Raw genomic sequence first — 17,317 nt, forward strand, 5'->3', positions numbered from 1 at the left:
ACCCGTATATACACACACATTATGGTATGCTGACGATGACGACGACGATGTGTATACGGTAAATTATAATCGAGTCACTGTCACCGTCGGCGGCTTAAATCCAATCATATGGTTAATAAGCAATAACAATTAGCCTGCGACCAGCGGTTGTAATCAAATCAGCGAGGGGCCAAAAGGATCAATCCGTCGGCGCGCGTACACAGCAATCGTCCACCGCCGCGTATCGAGCCATTTGACCCGATCGCCCTGCGAACCAGCGTAGGGGTTTTTCTATCGTCGTCGTTCTTTGTACCCCCTTGGTCTTGCGCAACGACGCAGTGGTGCCCCGGTGGCGCGGGGGACGAGAGTGGTGGCGGTGAGAACTCCAAGGGGGAAATATAGAGGGTCGTTTCGCGGGGAATATTGGGTGGAGAACAGCATTCCCCCCCATTCTGCAGCCCTGTTTCGGTGCCGTGACCGAGCCGCAGCCGACTAGGAGGCGGGCACCGTTGCCGAAACGTCGGTGGGCGGAACGCAGCGGCGGCGTCAGCGGCGGTGGTTGACCGACGTCGACGGGGCGCGACAATGTATATAGCAGCGCTTTGCATCGCGCGCAGCAGTGGCGTACGTTGCGAATACTCGACGACGTCGACTGCGACGACCAACATAACGATCGCTGCCGCTGCCGCAACCGTCGTTTTCGTGTAGTAGTCGTTCCGATTGGTACCTTCCCGCTATCGCCGCTGCCGTGATCCCGGCATCGACACCACCAACACCGTCCGTGCGCACCAGCACTGCAATAAAATTATATTGCTGCCGCGTGAGTATGCACTTTCGTTTGCGATAATCTATCACTAATATATATTTATTAATAATATAAAAAAATTACGTACACACGCGCACATATTCACATATTCACACACACACACACACACACAAACGCTCAAGTTGAAATACGTAGCTCGAGTTTTTATTTATTTTTATTTTTTATAATCGCTGCATATTTTGATATCAATACCACATGGAAACTCGTCGTTACGTAACTTTGACATAGACGTGTTTCGATTCATCCGCGTGTTCGTATCCGTCGCACACGTTCAATTGTAATACGTATTTACTACGGCGAAAAACATTCAATACGTGTACGTAATATATTCGCGTTTTACGCGATTTCATGCGGCCGTTCGTTAACATATATATATATACATTGATTGGCGGAGCAGGGAGTAGTGCGGGGAGATGCAGAAAGGGAATACAAGATAGACAGAGAGAGAGAGAGAGTGAGGGAAGAGTGAGTGGAGTGACCGGCCAGAGAGGTTCGTGATTATTGAAAATTGAAAGTTCTCCCAGTGCCCTAGTGCTGCAAACACGGTTGCCGTACGCGCGCATACAGAACCGTCGTGCTCTGCAATAGTACAGTGATGTTCTCGGTAATTTATACGTAATTTTCCCCGCTGACGTAATTTTCTGGACCTTTCCCGCCAACCCACACGTCGCCGTCGTTCCGTTATATCGCGAACGACACTGCTGTACCGCACTGCGTTGCCGCCGTTGTACTGCATGTAAGCCAGCCGGTGTCGTCGTCTCCGCCACCCACGCGTAACGGCTCGCACGATCGGACGATGTCATCGTAGTAAGACAAGGTTTGCACATATTATCATATAACCGACGGCCGTGTTTCCAGGTCGAGTACAACGCGGTCCTTACGTAACAATACTTTTCACGGGTACATTTAGTGTTTTTCTCTCTTTCTCTCTCTTTCTATTCGTTATCTATTCTCATATTATTACGTTTAACACACGTCTACATACTCATCACTCACAGACACACTCAGTAATTAGTTGATGTAGTATTAACTATCTATTTTTCTATAACGCCTATGTTCTTTGTACGTTTTTAACACGTAAACCATTTTTTTAATCGTGTAAAATATAATACATAATATTAATACGATAACGTTTTATTATTTATTATATTAAAAATAACTACGTCTGCTCTTTGTTCGAATACATATTATTTTGTTTTCAAAAAGCGCTTTGGCCGAGCAAAGGGTTTAGTTTTTTTTTCTTAACCTTTTTTTCTTACTATTGTAATGATTTGATTCAACTTAACATTTATATTATTATTATTATTATTTTTCTACGTTATTTTTAATGTTTTATTGTGATTTTCTCTTCAACATACAACATGATTTATTATTATGTCCTCCATAAATAGAATAATAATAGGAATTATTAATGCATATCTATACTCGCGAAAGTAGGTGGTTCTGTTATCGAATCTTCGATCGAGTCGAGCGTAGGATATTATATCCATAATTGTACGCATAAATATTTTATTATACACCGCCTACTCGGCTACGCGCGTACGTATGAAATACGTTTGGTTTTCAAAATATGATTTATTTACCTTAAAGTATTTCGGTACAACTGAAAAATGTATGCGGTGTGCACAATCAGCCTTGTATTATGCCCAAACATAATTTACAATAAAATCGGACCGGGTTAATGTGCGAAATCATTGCCGTCCTCGTTAATAGTAAATACATACATTATCATGTTCCGTGTACCACTATTTCACATGTACGCGTGAACATTTACACGCAAGTATTTAGATAACACTATTTTAAATAAAACAATGTTTTATATTTTACATTGATTAACATTCTGACTGTCGGAGCTTTTCGTTTTCCGTTCGCACCGTTCGTAAATCGCAGATGAACGATAATGTATACATAATTATTATTATTATTATTTTATCATTTATGGATAATTCGATGTAAAAACCGTTTCCTTCCGCATGTCGAGAAGCCCGTAGCAACATCGGAACGTCGATCCTAATCGAATAACCGAACGGAATTACGGGGGGAAAAAAAAATTACCATGTATAATCTAACGGCGGACGTGAAAAAAAAAATTCAAAGCATAATGCAATCAAGAGCCAATGGTTGTTTGACTGCGCATTGACGTCATGGGCAGACGTAATCACGTCATCGTTCCGAAAGATGGATGTAATGTTATCAAACGCCGCACCGTCACCTTGGCATCCCTAAAGCGTTATTGCGGTGAATTATTGTGTAACTATCGTGTTTGCATAGTGTTTACAGTCAAAAGTGTGTGGTTCTGAAACGCATGGTTCAAAAGTGTGCAGTTTTGAAACGCATAGCTTAAAAGTGTGCGGTTCTGACACCCACGGTATAAAAGTGTGCGGTTCTGACACTCACTGTTTAAAAGTGTACGCTTTTGAAATGCATTGTTTAAAAGTGTGCGGTTCTGACACCCACGGTATAAAAGTGTGCGGTTTTGACACTCACTGTTTAAAAGTGTGCGCTTTTGAAACGCACGGTTCAAAAGTGTACGGTTTTGAAACGCAAGGTTTAAAAGCGTGCGCTTTTGAAATGCATTGTTTAAAAACGTGCGTTACTGAAACGCACTGTTTAAAAGTATGCACATCTGAAACGCACGATTCAAAAGTGTGCGGTTTTGAAACGCATAGCTTAAAAGTGTGCGGTTCTGACACCCACGGTATAAAAGTGTGCGGTTCTGACACTCACTGTTTAAAAGTGTGCGCTTTTGAAATGCATTGTTTAAAAGTGTGTGCTTTTGAAACACATAGCTCAAAAGTGTGCGGTTCTGACATCCACGGTATAAAAGTGTGCGGTTCTGACACTCACGGTTTAAAAGTGTGCGCTTTTGAAATGCACTGTTTGCATTAAAAGTGTGCGGTTTTGAAATACATTGTTTAAAAGTGTGCGGTTCTGACACGCACGGTTCAAAAGTGTGCATTTTTGAAATGCATGGTTTAAAAGTGTGCGTTTCTGACACGCACGGTATAAAAGTGTGCGGTTTTATAGCGGGCGGCGGTTGTGGCGATAGTGTAAATACATAGTATCGTAACGCCAACCGTGGTGACCCATTTTTTTTTCTCTGTCGTATTTGCACCGCGCACATCAACTCCTCCACCGTGACTTAACCGTAATCAGACAACATAAACGTAAATGCATTTGTACGAGTTGTATCGGAATAATAATGTCAACGCGTAAAACAGTAGAGCGGTACATATTTCGCTTAACTTGTCCAACAAACACGCGCACGCACGCACTCGTGAACGTTTCGTTTGGTTTTTTTCTTTTTCGTTTCCCCCGTACGAGAGTGTCGGTTAGGTTAGAGCAGTCGGTTCTAGAACAACAGAGGTTGGCAGTACTGGTGTTGCGGTGCCAGCGCGGCCCGGCTGCAATGATTTGCCGCGACGGCAGATATGAATGGTCGGCAGGGAAGGAGGGTGAATGCTAGGAGGTGGCGTGGGGGGAAGTCGTCATCGGACGATGGGTGAGAGCGCAACGTGTGCAAGGTTACAACGGCGGAGCGGTTCGGCGGGGCGAACCGCGAGCGAGTGGGTGAGGTGGACGATATGCTGTAGGGCGCGGCTGTAACGGTGGCCGGTCGTTTGGTCGTACGAGTCGTGAAGCTCGCTCTGCCCGCGATCCGGCCAGGGAACGAGCGACGGCCAGACTTCAGCTAGCAGCGCCTGACGGGCAGCCAACAACGGATATTATATACGCGTGGCGGTGGTGTGCCGAGAGAGGAGACTCGTCGTCGTACGCACGCATACCGTGTCCTATCGGGTCCCCACCCCCAACCCGCTTTGCCTACTCGCTCGTCGTACCAAGCGCGCACGCATACACATACGCACACGCACATATGTGTACACGCTCGCGCGCAAACAAATGCGCATACACCGCGCGCCCGCGTTCCAAATAACATAATCACGATCCAGACGAAAAGTTTTCCGTTCCGACCACATATTCTACGACTATTACTTATTATTATTATTATTACGATTATCGTTATGTTTACAACTATTATTTCCGTACGCCGTTGGCGACGTTCGACGGCTGTACCGGCAGGTGACATGCATTTGACATTTTCCGACGACGTCGGTCGTGTCGCCGAAACCGTCGTACATAGTCGTGCACGGTCGTAGACACGCATTCCGCTAGCGTCGGGGGCCGCCGCCTGCCGGTAAACGCGGCGCGCGTCAGTCGCAGTACTCCCGTAGGAGGTGGTCGAGGAGGAGCGCGTCAATAGTTGCCGTCGCTGCGCCAGCCACCGCCACCGCAGTGTCAGAGCCCGCATTTGATTTTTTTTTTGCCGTTTTCTCTCATTAACCGCACGTTCGTCGTACGGTCTCGGTGCATCTGTGTGTGTGTGTGTGTGTGTGTGTGTGCTTGAGTCAATCAAGTTTTCCGTGCTCGTACGTGTGTGACGTGAACAGCGGCGTCGCGTGACGATCATCTTGCCGCGATTTCTATACGAACCATCGTATCAACGGCATCGCCATCAAACACCACCATCAAAGGTGAGAGAAGAGAGTGAGCGAGCGAGTGAGCGGCGGAACTTCGCGGACCGGACGTGGCGATCTTTCGCGTTCCGTTTCCCGCCAGGTCGCGGTACCGTATATTATCACACATTATTATAGTATATATTAAAAAATGTTAACAATGTACAATCATTTCGGCGTCGTACGCAGCGAGAGAGACATCCGTAAATGGTATTCGGATGTTCCGGAGGCACGGTCGTCGTCATCCTCGTAGCGATGTAAAGAATTTTATTTTTTTTATATAGGTATATGTGTAATCCTGTTTTTTCGAGCGTAGGTTGACCGGTGTCATTATTATCATCGTTAGTCGTTGCGTGTAGGTACTGCGATGTCTCGACGAAAACATCAATAGTATTAATAATAATTATGATTATAATGTCACATGGACTGTTATATTTTCAGCTACATTTTTTGATAGCAAAATAATGTCTTCACACCGACAAACATAAGCACACACACACACACACACATTTACACCACACAGCGCGCGCGGAAAAATCGTTACACGCCAGCGTTTAAAATAAAACACACGATACAGGGAACGACGCACACCGGGTTTATATTATTTTTATCGAACGAGCCCGCGTGAGGTATACACATATAGTTTTGCAGTTTTTACACGCGCACACGAATCCTTCGTTTTTCGTCGTTGTTTTTTTTCTCCCGACATTCCGCATTGTACACGATAACATTTTTTGTAGATAATGTGTTCGAATGATATTGTACAAATACGACGTTTCTATGAAATTCAATGTAAAATATCCTTTGTTGCCTTGCGAATTGCCGTATCCATTATTGTATATTATTTTCTACTAAATGATATCGTTGTAACCCATTTTCCTCGTCTGTAAACTGTATTTTTATTCCTATTGTTTACCACCCCTCGGCTACATCGAAGTCATTTAGAATTCAACGCCCTGCGTGCGCGTGTGTTTGTCAGTGAGTGTTAGAATTGTAACGATATTATAATCGGTATTTCTGTACAACGCGATGCGTCATTTAGGAGCACGACGTCTTTAATCGACGTTTTTCCTTGTTAAAATATTCACCGTTCATAATGCAATGTTTTCGTTCGATTAGCGAATCGGATTCTTCTTTTCGTTTCTGTTAATATTTTTTATTTTCAGCGGTTTTTTTTTGTAACAATCGAATAACGCGACTCGACACTAAATTCGGGTTTATTCCGTCCGGCCCCGGGGTACCTCACGTAACAATACGAAAAAATATTATCGTATGTAAAAACGTACGATTCTATCATCACGGTGATGACGACGACGATTATTATCCGGATAAAAAATGTACACACTTCGTTGCGCCTCGGGCCTATCGGCGGCGGCGCAATGGTCGGGTGGCGGTGAGGTCAACACTCGTTTTTTCGACGAATACGTTCAAACACATTGGACCCGGATTGTGCCGTCGCCGCCGCGCAACATAATCATTAACCGTTAAAATAATGCATACACACTCTAGAATAATGCATGTGTTTTGTACGTACATGCGCGCGCGCGTGTGTTTATGAAGGACGCTCACACTTTTTTGTTCGCCTCGCACGTTCCAGCGCGCGGCTCGCAATACACTCCAACTCACCGGTAACGCATTGTGTCGTATTTGCCGCGCGATCTTGACAGTATCGTTTCCGTGGAAATCCGCGTGGTGGTAGTTCGCCCTCGCGATAGTGGCGTGACGAGCGCTTTCAACGGTCGTTTATCGTTTTTGTTATGCTAGCATACGTGCGCGCTTCGTAACCGGTGCTCTCTGTTTGTTCTCGCTGTCCGTTTCTGTTCGCGGTGCACATTTTCCATTTCATATACATTTTATTATGTTTTGGTCAGTGTCGGGGTTTTATCGAAAAAGGTGGTATACACGATCGTGGTATAGAGGTGCGTCGAACACGACGAAAACAGTTTCAATTGATGGTTAGGACCGATATTCCATTGACCTGCGCGATGGTTTTTTTTTATTATAATTCAACCACATATCGTTGCCACTCGCGCTGGTAAACGTACCGATAGCGTGATTTGTTCAATTTTGCACCGCCATCATACTTGCAAGTGCAGTACCAATCATAATGATCACTCGTCAACTCGAATATCACCTGACTTTACGTTTCCAGTGACCTCTTGTCGTTGTCGTTTTTCCGCACCAAATCTGCTTTTCACTGGCCGCGACGCGGATTTATAAAATTCTCATTTCACGTTTATAATACTTCTGCGATTATCGTAGAAATACTAGTTCGTTTTGTTGTTCTCGTTCATATGTGATAGCCACGCGCAAAGAGCAAAAGCAATACGTAGAACGGTGGTATGTAAAAAGCAAAAAAAAAAATATTAAAAAAATGGCGAGTATTTCGTTCTTTTTACGTGCCACATGCTCTACCGCCGCCGCTGCCGTTATTTTCATGCAAGTTGAGTACCAAAATATTATTACGGGATTAAATCACGTATACGTTACGGGCCAGAAATACGCCTGGGACGCGGATTCGATTTTTTGAACGACGCGATACATTCGACTCGATCGATCGATTCCATTATGACCATTTAAATCGTTTCCGTCGTCGTTTTCGCTGTAGCTAAAACTGTATGTGAATAGCGCCTATCAAGACAAAAATGAAAATGATTTTCGTACACGGAGAGTGTATTCCGGCGATGCGATTGCGTATCGTAGCGTACCGTTTTTTGAGGGTGGCGGGAATTGGAAAACGTGGGTCAGATCAATCACGCACAGACGTCATGCGCCCACCCGCCGTTACACGAAATACATGTATGTGACGACCGCGACCTGTCCCGATGCGTAACCTGGTCGGTTAGTAGAACTGTATAAATGTCTCGCGTTCGAAACCGTTGTACCACGAAACGCGTCCCGAGGAGAGACCGTACGTATTCGGGCTGTTTGAAAGCTCGTGGATGCGCTTTCTGTTACGAAATCGCGACAAAACGCGAAAAACGAAATCGCGTGACGAAGGAAACGTTACGGCGTCCGTAGTTATTTTTTACGATCTTACGAACTACACGTCGCGGTCGTTGTAAAAATGATAAAAAAAAAAAAAAAGTGCGCCCGTATAATAGCGCACATCAGCTGCTTTACAATAGTAGTAATAATAATAATAATATTATTATTATTAAAACAAACACACGTGTGACGGTCGGGATGAAAATGTAAATGTGACGCCGTTAAAGAAGTGATGTATTGTCATTGCCTTGTCGTTACGTAACGGATTGGCTGTCGCGGTTAAAATTTCAACCGTGGGTTTTTCGAGATGCACGTGCACGGTGCACAATGCGGTCCGTGTGTAGTGCGGTCGCGGATTTAAATCGACGGCGAGTGAGATTTCGAAGGGACGAGCAAATTGTGTGTGAATAACGCGTCAACGACCGCCACCCGCCGGTGTCCTGCGTGTGGGCGGGCTGGCGGAGTGTGATGAATTGGAAAAACGCCTTGAACGAAAGCTTGACGTATTACGCGTACGTTTATTCACCATTCCCTCTTCTCTCGACCCCTTCCCCTCCCCGGCCAAGGGTTGTGGCGCAGTGCAATATTGATTTTATTTTTCCGGACACACCGCCGTTGTAACGGTATATTATTATATTCTCTTATATCATATTATAATGTATACATGTATGCTCGTCGTGGTAGAAAGTGTGTCTACGTCTGTAGGATATATATGTCAAACCACGTTAACAGTCAGGGTCGTACGCGTACCTATATTTAGCCGCTTCTAAGACTCGCATTAACGGCGGAAACGGGAGGGGAAGTAAGTAAAAAAAGTTACGCCCTTTGTTTAAATTAGGTCCTATTTTCTTCACGAACATCGCGGGCCCTGAAATAAATTGTCTTGCAAATATATTTATACCGAATGACCTCCAGCGACAGACGGCAATTCGATTAAACTTTTCTTTTTTTTTTTTGCTATCATTCCATCCGTATTGTAATGGATACCGGAGAATTTTTTATCAATTACTAATATATGTTACTTTCGATTTTTGTTATTGCAGAAAAAAAAAGAAGAGGGTAATATTTTCAAGGATATAATATTTAAATACAATCCATTAATTCGTTATGAAATTATTCAATCGAAAATATTTACTTAATGTGTTGACTTGATTGTTTGCATTCGCGCATTACTTCTCATTGATTTTTTTCCCTACCGTATAAAGTTATGGTAACGTTTCTTACCAATAAGATGCATTTATTTATCGGCCGTCTAAAGTTTTAATTTTGAAAAGAAAATCGAATTTATTATTTCGTTTTACTAAGAATTATTTCAATTTCATGACGACTCATAAATATTTAATAGTTTGTGTGCTTGGACGTATATATATACATTATTCGCTTGTAAAAAGTATAAAAGTGCTGGCTTTTTAAAATGTAGCTCTGATTCTAATTTTTTTTCTTGTTATGTTTGTTCATTAAAATGTATACCTACACCTTTTAGGTATTTAGATATTCAAGTATATACAATGATGTTTTAATTATTTGCTATTATGCTTCACGAAGAGAGAAGAAGAAAAATTAAATTTAATATATTTTATACGTGTCCAAGGTGAAATAAAATTATCCGTGTTTTGTACACGCGTTTGGTAATTGTCGCAAAAATGGTGCTCTCGGTGTAGAATGAGATTATAGATTTTGTAGATATTATTATTGTGTGTACAACACGCGTCTACCTATGGCGGCTAGCTAGTAGCAGCTTTCGCTGTTCTACGTGATCTGAACGTACAACAATAATAATAATAATAATAAAATAAACTAGGTAATATAATATAGTAGTCGCTCGACCGACTAAGTTACCGCAATGTTTCCCAATAAGTTGTGTCTGAATGTCATCAGCAGATTTCTCTAATTTATATTCCTGACCGTATGGAATAGAGGCCTATACGCATGCGAAGAGCTGTCTAATGGAAAAATTGTTGTTTTTCAAAGCGAGAAAAAATGTGTCTTTAAAAATAAATGGAATATTTGTGACCTGGTTTATATGCGATCGATCTTGTATCGTCCGATCGACTACATGCGCTTATGCATGCGGCATTACATGGTTGGTAGGCAATGTTGTAGGAAATAATTTTGGTAATTGTACTAAACAAATTACGAAATATATCTATTAAAATAAATTAGTATTAAATATCTTAGAAAACGAGTACTTAAGAGCAAATATAATGCACGTTACAATTGTTATTTTACTTGTTATGTAATCTGATTATGGCTCTCAACATTCCTAAATTTGCTTATTGTTATATAGTTAAAGTGAATTCTTAAAATATATTATTTTACAATAAATCTATAATCAAAAAATAAGTGTAATGATAATAATTATATTATAATTTTTAATTTTCTCACGGCTATATTACTGTTCAGTCTAGAGTATTTAAGAATTATAAAAGAATATTAAGTTCAAATTGGTAAAAATTCAAATACTTTTCAGAAATTTAGTTAAACAACTAAGTAGGTAATCAAATAGAATTTAATTTAATTCACTGGTATACTTTACCAAGATCGTTAGCAGTAACATAATAAATAAAAAAAAAAAAAAAATGGTTGCACGTGTGTTCAAAATGTTTTTGGTATATAAACAACAGTTGTATAGTAACATTTTTTCGTGTTTACTCGTATATTCAGCAGTTCCGTATAAGTTCTTTCGTTCGACTCGGCTGTTTTTCTCTTACCGTTTTATTTGTATCCCTTTGCATTAGTGTTGCGCATCTTAAATTTAAAAGTTGAATGTATTCGCTCAATATATTTTTCTATAGGTATTGTTATCGTAATTTTTTTTTTTTTTTAGTAATTGTGATTACTACGAATGTTAAACAGCACATTATAGGTACTGTTCGAATAAAACATTACAAACCTTGAAACTTCAAACAAGATAAAGTACTTTTCGCCACTACCATTTCGATGAATTGTCGATTCAGAAATATCTCGTATTAATTAAACGTTCTTCGAGTCGTGTACTCTTGTGTAAAATTGTGTGAATTCTTTATTTTTTTATTTGATTATAGTTTTTAATTATCTTTTAGTATGAATATATAAACTTATATTACCTACCTATGACGACACTTATAAATAACAATCGTTAATACATTTGGAGTTAAAATATGCAGGAAAAAATACTTTTGTATTAGTGAGTTAATGAGTGTTAGTGAGTGAAAATGTACTTTATGTGTATTTATTGTTTAATGCATAGTAATTCAATTGTATTTAGTAGTAATAATTCACTAATAAATCCATTTATTTTTAACAAATTAAATTGAATTTCGAAATTTTACATAATACATTTTTCAGCAATCGTTCCAGAAAATTATTGTCATTTTAAAGTTTTAAAAAATTTAACTACATAATATTTTTTTTCCTTATTTTTATCAATTCACTTTATTTCATTTCTTAAAAATAAATGTTTCAACAGTGAACTTTGATTTGTTCATAACTCTCGAAACTTAATGAATAAAGAAATATTTTTATGTACTAAATTACAAATTTACGAAACTCATCATATTATGTTTTATATTTAGTAGTCGTTGTTTAAACAAAATATTGTTATAAATAAAGTTCTTAATGTTAATGAGGTTTATCGTGTGGAGAATGTTAAAAGGCTACAAATGTATGCAATTAATAATTTTAAAATTTCATTAGAAAATAAAAATATCTAACGTTTTAAAAGTTATTTTACGTATATTTTTGTAGCGTGCAAATATTTATAGGAATATATTTTTAAACTAATTATTATGCTGTTTTATTTAGCGAACGATCATAAAACGGAATTCTCGTATTTATAATTAAACAATAGCTATTAAACAATCATTATTAAAAAAATGTACATAATTGTTATTATTATGTAAAATATATGTTCTAGCCCGTTTAAAAATAAATAAATAAATAATTCACAAAAATAACGTAATAACATTATCACAACATGTGTTGTAAAATTATCATCTATAGAAAAATGTTTCGCTAAATGTAATAAATTATATGCACCATAAGTTTTAAAATCACAGAATATAAAATATAAATGAGGTTATCTATTTTGAATAACAACCACATGTTAATTTTATGTAATTATTGTTTATAACATTGTTGGTCGATGTAATTTATTAATTTCTAATTTATTATAAGGGTGTGATTGGATAACTAAACAGTATTGTCAGTTATGAATGCCCTTTAGACTCAAGAAGGTTTCTAATGTCATCCGATAATATTTTACTATGTGTTAATTTTATATTATGTAGCAATACTTATAAGCATAATATACGAATCACCTGAACGCCATTATTCTAAATGAGTAAATCATTGAATTTTTTTTACTTCATTATGTAATAAGTAAATTAGCGTACGGTAAAAATTCTAACGTGATAATATAGGTAGGTACCTACAAAAATGTAATTTTCTTACATTATTAATTTACAAAATTGGCATACAAGTATATGTAAATATTCATTGTAATTATTTAACCGATTATTATGATAAAATATTTTGTTTTAGATAAAAAAAAATACTCAACACATAAGTGTGGTTCATTCAGAAGTTATATTAAAAAGTTATAACGATAAATTCGGTTTGTGACTGTTCTGTGTCGACAAATAATTTTTTAATGATTCACGTAAGAATATTTTAAATTTTGAAATTAATTTTAAAAATGCACATGCAATTTGAAATTGTTTATTTCTTACTTACAAGGTATTAAAAATTGTTTTTGCTATTTCACATTACGATTTTAAGTACATATTCAGTACGTAAAATACTTGTTTCAGAAGCTTCTATTTTACATTTTTATATACTTGTATGCGAATTTAAAAATAAACGAGAAATCAGTAACTTAAATTTACATTAGGTGCGTCATTTGAATGATGAATTAAAATTACTTACGATATTGACAATACCGAGGTCAATACCAATTAAATTGATTGGATTTGTGTTAAAATAAACATATTTATTAGTGATATAACTTTATATACCACTTTTTTTATGCAAGAGATATTAAACTTATGAAAATCAGAAATCTTTATGTTTTTTGTTTGTTTATTTAGTCGGGTGTTTTATTTTGTTACGTGGATAATATTTAATACGGAAGATTAACGTAATAATTACTCATCAACATATGAAACTAATAATTACATACATTAATAAACCTATCAAATGTGTATTTATTTCGAACCTTGACCTTTCAAAATATTAGTATGCTTATTTTAAGTACTAATGTTATCATATCATTTAATTCGATTGTTTATTTTATACTGACGTATGATAGATCTATTATACAAATTTATTTGTGATTAAATTAGAAAAATCTTTTGTAAGAAAACCATTGTTAAAATTATTGTATTATAAAGTGTTTTTTTTTTGTACATTGATTTATTAATTCAAGAATTCATATGGAATTTAGAAATACACTTAACGCTTAATTGTTTAATTTATTGTCTAGCGTGCTTTGAAATTATTAATACAATTTCAAATATTTGATAATCAGTGTTTATTAATAATAATAGTTTTAATAATGTTCTAAACAAGTGGAGTTAGTGTTAATCATTTGAGAAAATGAAGCTAAATTTTATTTTACTTGAGAAAGATGACTTCGAAACTTATTATTGCTTATTTAGTATGATTATAAATTAAAACGACGTACACTTATTTACATCGAATACAGCGAAATAGTAAACATCAAAGTTGTTTCAATCGTTATACAATTCAATAAATCTCTAATTATTGGATTAATGTTTTCTTCTAAATTTATTATTTTATTTTACTTATGCGTTTTCAATAAAATAATGCTTAAATTACGAAAATTACATGACGTGTATATTTTATTACAATAAGTATTTATTTGGTATAATATTATCACAAACTTATTATAAATAACGCGGAACATATGATAAGTGCTATTGTAACATTGAAGTATTTAACTATGTAAATTGTTATACTTTTCATTTTAAATAATGAAATTACCTTATGCAGTTATTTTTATAGTAGTAGTTTGCACCGGTAAAAATTGTAATCGTTGGGTGTACCTACAGTTTTAAATGTTATTTTCTGTGTTGTTGGTAATCAATCACTAATCATAGTAATTTTATTTTTTCACGTTGACAGATACATTTTGCTATCGATTGAAAAGACATCACCAGCACTACTGCAGTTGAAGTAGCAGTAGCTACTTCCGCCACTGGCGGTAAGTTCGCCGAAGTCGTTACTTGTCGTGCTATTAACGACAAAAGCAACCACGACGGCCGCCACTACAATTATCAAAACGACGGTCGCCGCTAAGACGACCGCCGCCTCCACCACCATTAAAGTACTGTCAAAACGCAGAAGACCCTGGAGTGTAGTAATCCAGTACAAATGATTTTGTGGTAAGTTGAATTTGTTGTGAGGATAAAGGTAAAGTGCGAAAAGTTCACGTTTGTTAAACGTCTTAAGTATATCATACGTTATGTCGTTAAGTCATCATATGTAATCAAATATATTAATATTACTGTCAAGTTTATTTCTATTTACTTAGTACGTTACTAAGAGTACATGCTTATGTTTTTGTCAGAGCGGACGAAAAGAAAACTTCCAAATGTTTTGTTCAACTGTATATTAAAACGTAGTTGGGTATGAATTTTCACAATTTTGCTTTATTTTTCTCGTATATATTTTACATATAGTTCGAACGCATATCAATTGGTTATCTAAGTGTTTTATTTTAATTAAAATAAACGGAACTAAGTATAATTTATTCATGATAAATGTTTAAAAAAATGGTTACTCATTCAGAATGAAATTCCATACTGTACTTTTTAAATCTAATAAAATTTTAGTGATTAATTATTTCAGCATGTTTTGCATTATGGAATAATTTATTAATCTTAAGAATTATATTTAACAGATAAATATAATTAAATAATAATTACTTTAAAGCCAATTTTTTTTTAAATTTAGTGTAAATGAATAATGTTTATGTGTTTTTTTAAGTAAATACTTATGAAATATTAAACTTGATGGCATTGAAATGAAAACAACCTATAGAAAAGTTGATAAACTTTTAAAACACAGTAATAAGCTTAGATAGTTGGAAATGAAGTATATAATTATTTAGCAAAATATAAATTTTAAGTTTTTGTAGTTGGGGTTTAAAAGTTATATTAAGCATATAATTTTAATATTATATGTATTTTGAAAAAGGACTTAAATAAATCCATCATTATTTAAAGTGTATTTTTTTAACTATTATGTAGAAAATGTAATAAACTAAAAAGTTTTGTATAAAATATTGTTAAATTTACATTGAGTACACGAAACAAAAGTTTTGTAATTACTTACTTAATCATAAAATTATAAAAATAAAATATTATCATCTTCGTTTTTGCCACACTTTTTTTTTTTTTTTATCATAATTTATAACCGCAAATCTAGAAAAATTGAGTGTTATAAAATTGGGAAAAAAAGCAAATAACCTAAAAGTTCATAATAAATGTAAATAATTATTATTTAATATTAAAATTAAATATTTATTGGTTATTTAATGAACTAGTTAATAACTATACAAAATTTATTTATCAATATATACTTGTATAAAAAATTTATAATTTTTTAAAGAAAAATGCAAACTTTTTATTTCTAAACAAATCTACCTATTTAAGTTTTATATACCTATCAATATATACTTGTATAAAAAATTTGTAATTATTTAAAAAAAAATGCAAACTATTTATTTCTAAACAAATCAACCTATTTATGTTTTATGTACCTATACATTGTTTAGAAAATTAATCTGAGTTGATAAATATTTTAAAAATTAAGATAGTTTTGCATTATGAATCATAATTATATATTAAAAGTAAATTAAATGTAGTGGACCTTTTTTCAGGATACATAGTCTTTTACAGAACATGCTTCATCTAAATATAATTTACTAACAATATTTCATAATATTCGTGAAATAAAAAATAGCAAACAAATATTTTGTGTTTATTTTAATTTGTTGTTAGATTTAATTAAAATGTATTTTAAAATTGGTTGTGTCTGAATTATATGTTCAGTCCTAAAATGTGATATGTATCAAATCATTGTCTCACCTTTAGTAAGATAAACAACATCTTCTTTCAATGATAGTACGAATCAACTAATTATGCAATTTTTAATACATATATCAGCTACGATATATATAATTACATTTATCTTAAATGTGTTAATTTTATATAACAAAGTAATTTTTATCACATATACAATAAACCTTTTAAATAAAATGTGAATTATGTTTCAATGGGTGTTTCAAGAAGTAAGGTAATTTTTCAAACAAGTATTTGATTTAAATACCAAAAATAATTTGTAGTATTGCAAATATAATCATTTTTTTATGGAATAAGATTCTATATATTATCATTTAAATTACTATTCTGTGTATTTTATTTTATTATAATGTTACAGTGATAACGTACATTTAGGTTTAATTTTGTTTTCCTTTGTACAACTCGAAATGTGTCGTGTAGTGGAGTGTATTGTTTGATACAGTAAATAAACCTTATGAGATAAAAATTTTTATATCTAGTGTTTATTATGTTTTAGAATTTTAAATGTAAATCCCTAACATAGGTATTTTTAAAAAGTCTTGGGACATTTTCGATTTGTGAAGTGAATTTCTTATTACATGCAACATTGAAAACAGAGACAAGTGCTAATCATTCCGAATAATAGTATTGGCATTTGTTTACTTTATGCATTAATGTGTGTAATATAACATACAGTTAAATTAAATAAATATATAGTAGTTGAAATTATTCGTATAATAAACGTTGGAATTTTCTAAGTATTAATACTTTGGCTGTAGTAAAATGAATAACCTATGTTTTAGAATTTTATTTTTTAATCATAAAACGCACTCTAGACATATTGGTTTCACGTAAAATTATAAATATATATATATATAATTTATTAAATATTGGAATTTTGTTGGCTTGAAGGTTAAACGTGCAGAATCTTGTTTCGCCTTATAATA

General features: G+C 35.2%; 1 protein-coding gene across 9 annotated transcripts in view; it reads left to right on the top strand.

Moving 5' to 3' along the window:
* Positions 1–577: 577 nt before the first annotated feature.
* The window catches only part of LOC112685554 (plasma membrane calcium-transporting ATPase 3), a 46,562-nt gene continuing 29,822 nt past the window's right edge, over positions 578–17,317 (top strand). For 6 of the 9 annotated variants that reach the window (XM_025557468.1, XM_025557473.1, XM_025557474.1 and 3 more), the window contains exons 1-2: positions 5,006–5,428; positions 14,431–14,690. The gene's annotated coding sequence lies outside the window, so the exon portion shown is untranslated. Of the gene's footprint in view, positions 800–1,345; positions 1,623–5,005; positions 5,429–14,430; positions 14,691–17,317 lie in introns of those variants that run through there. The other 3 variants (XM_025557469.1, XM_025557472.1, XM_025557471.1) reach the window with 3 other exon arrangements.

Source organism: Sipha flava, unplaced genomic scaffold, assembly GCF_003268045.1.
Source record: "Sipha flava isolate LNK unplaced genomic scaffold, YSA_version1 282_pilon_pilon, whole genome shotgun sequence".
NCBI classification, from domain to species: Eukaryota; Metazoa; Arthropoda; class Insecta; order Hemiptera; family Aphididae; genus Sipha; species Sipha flava.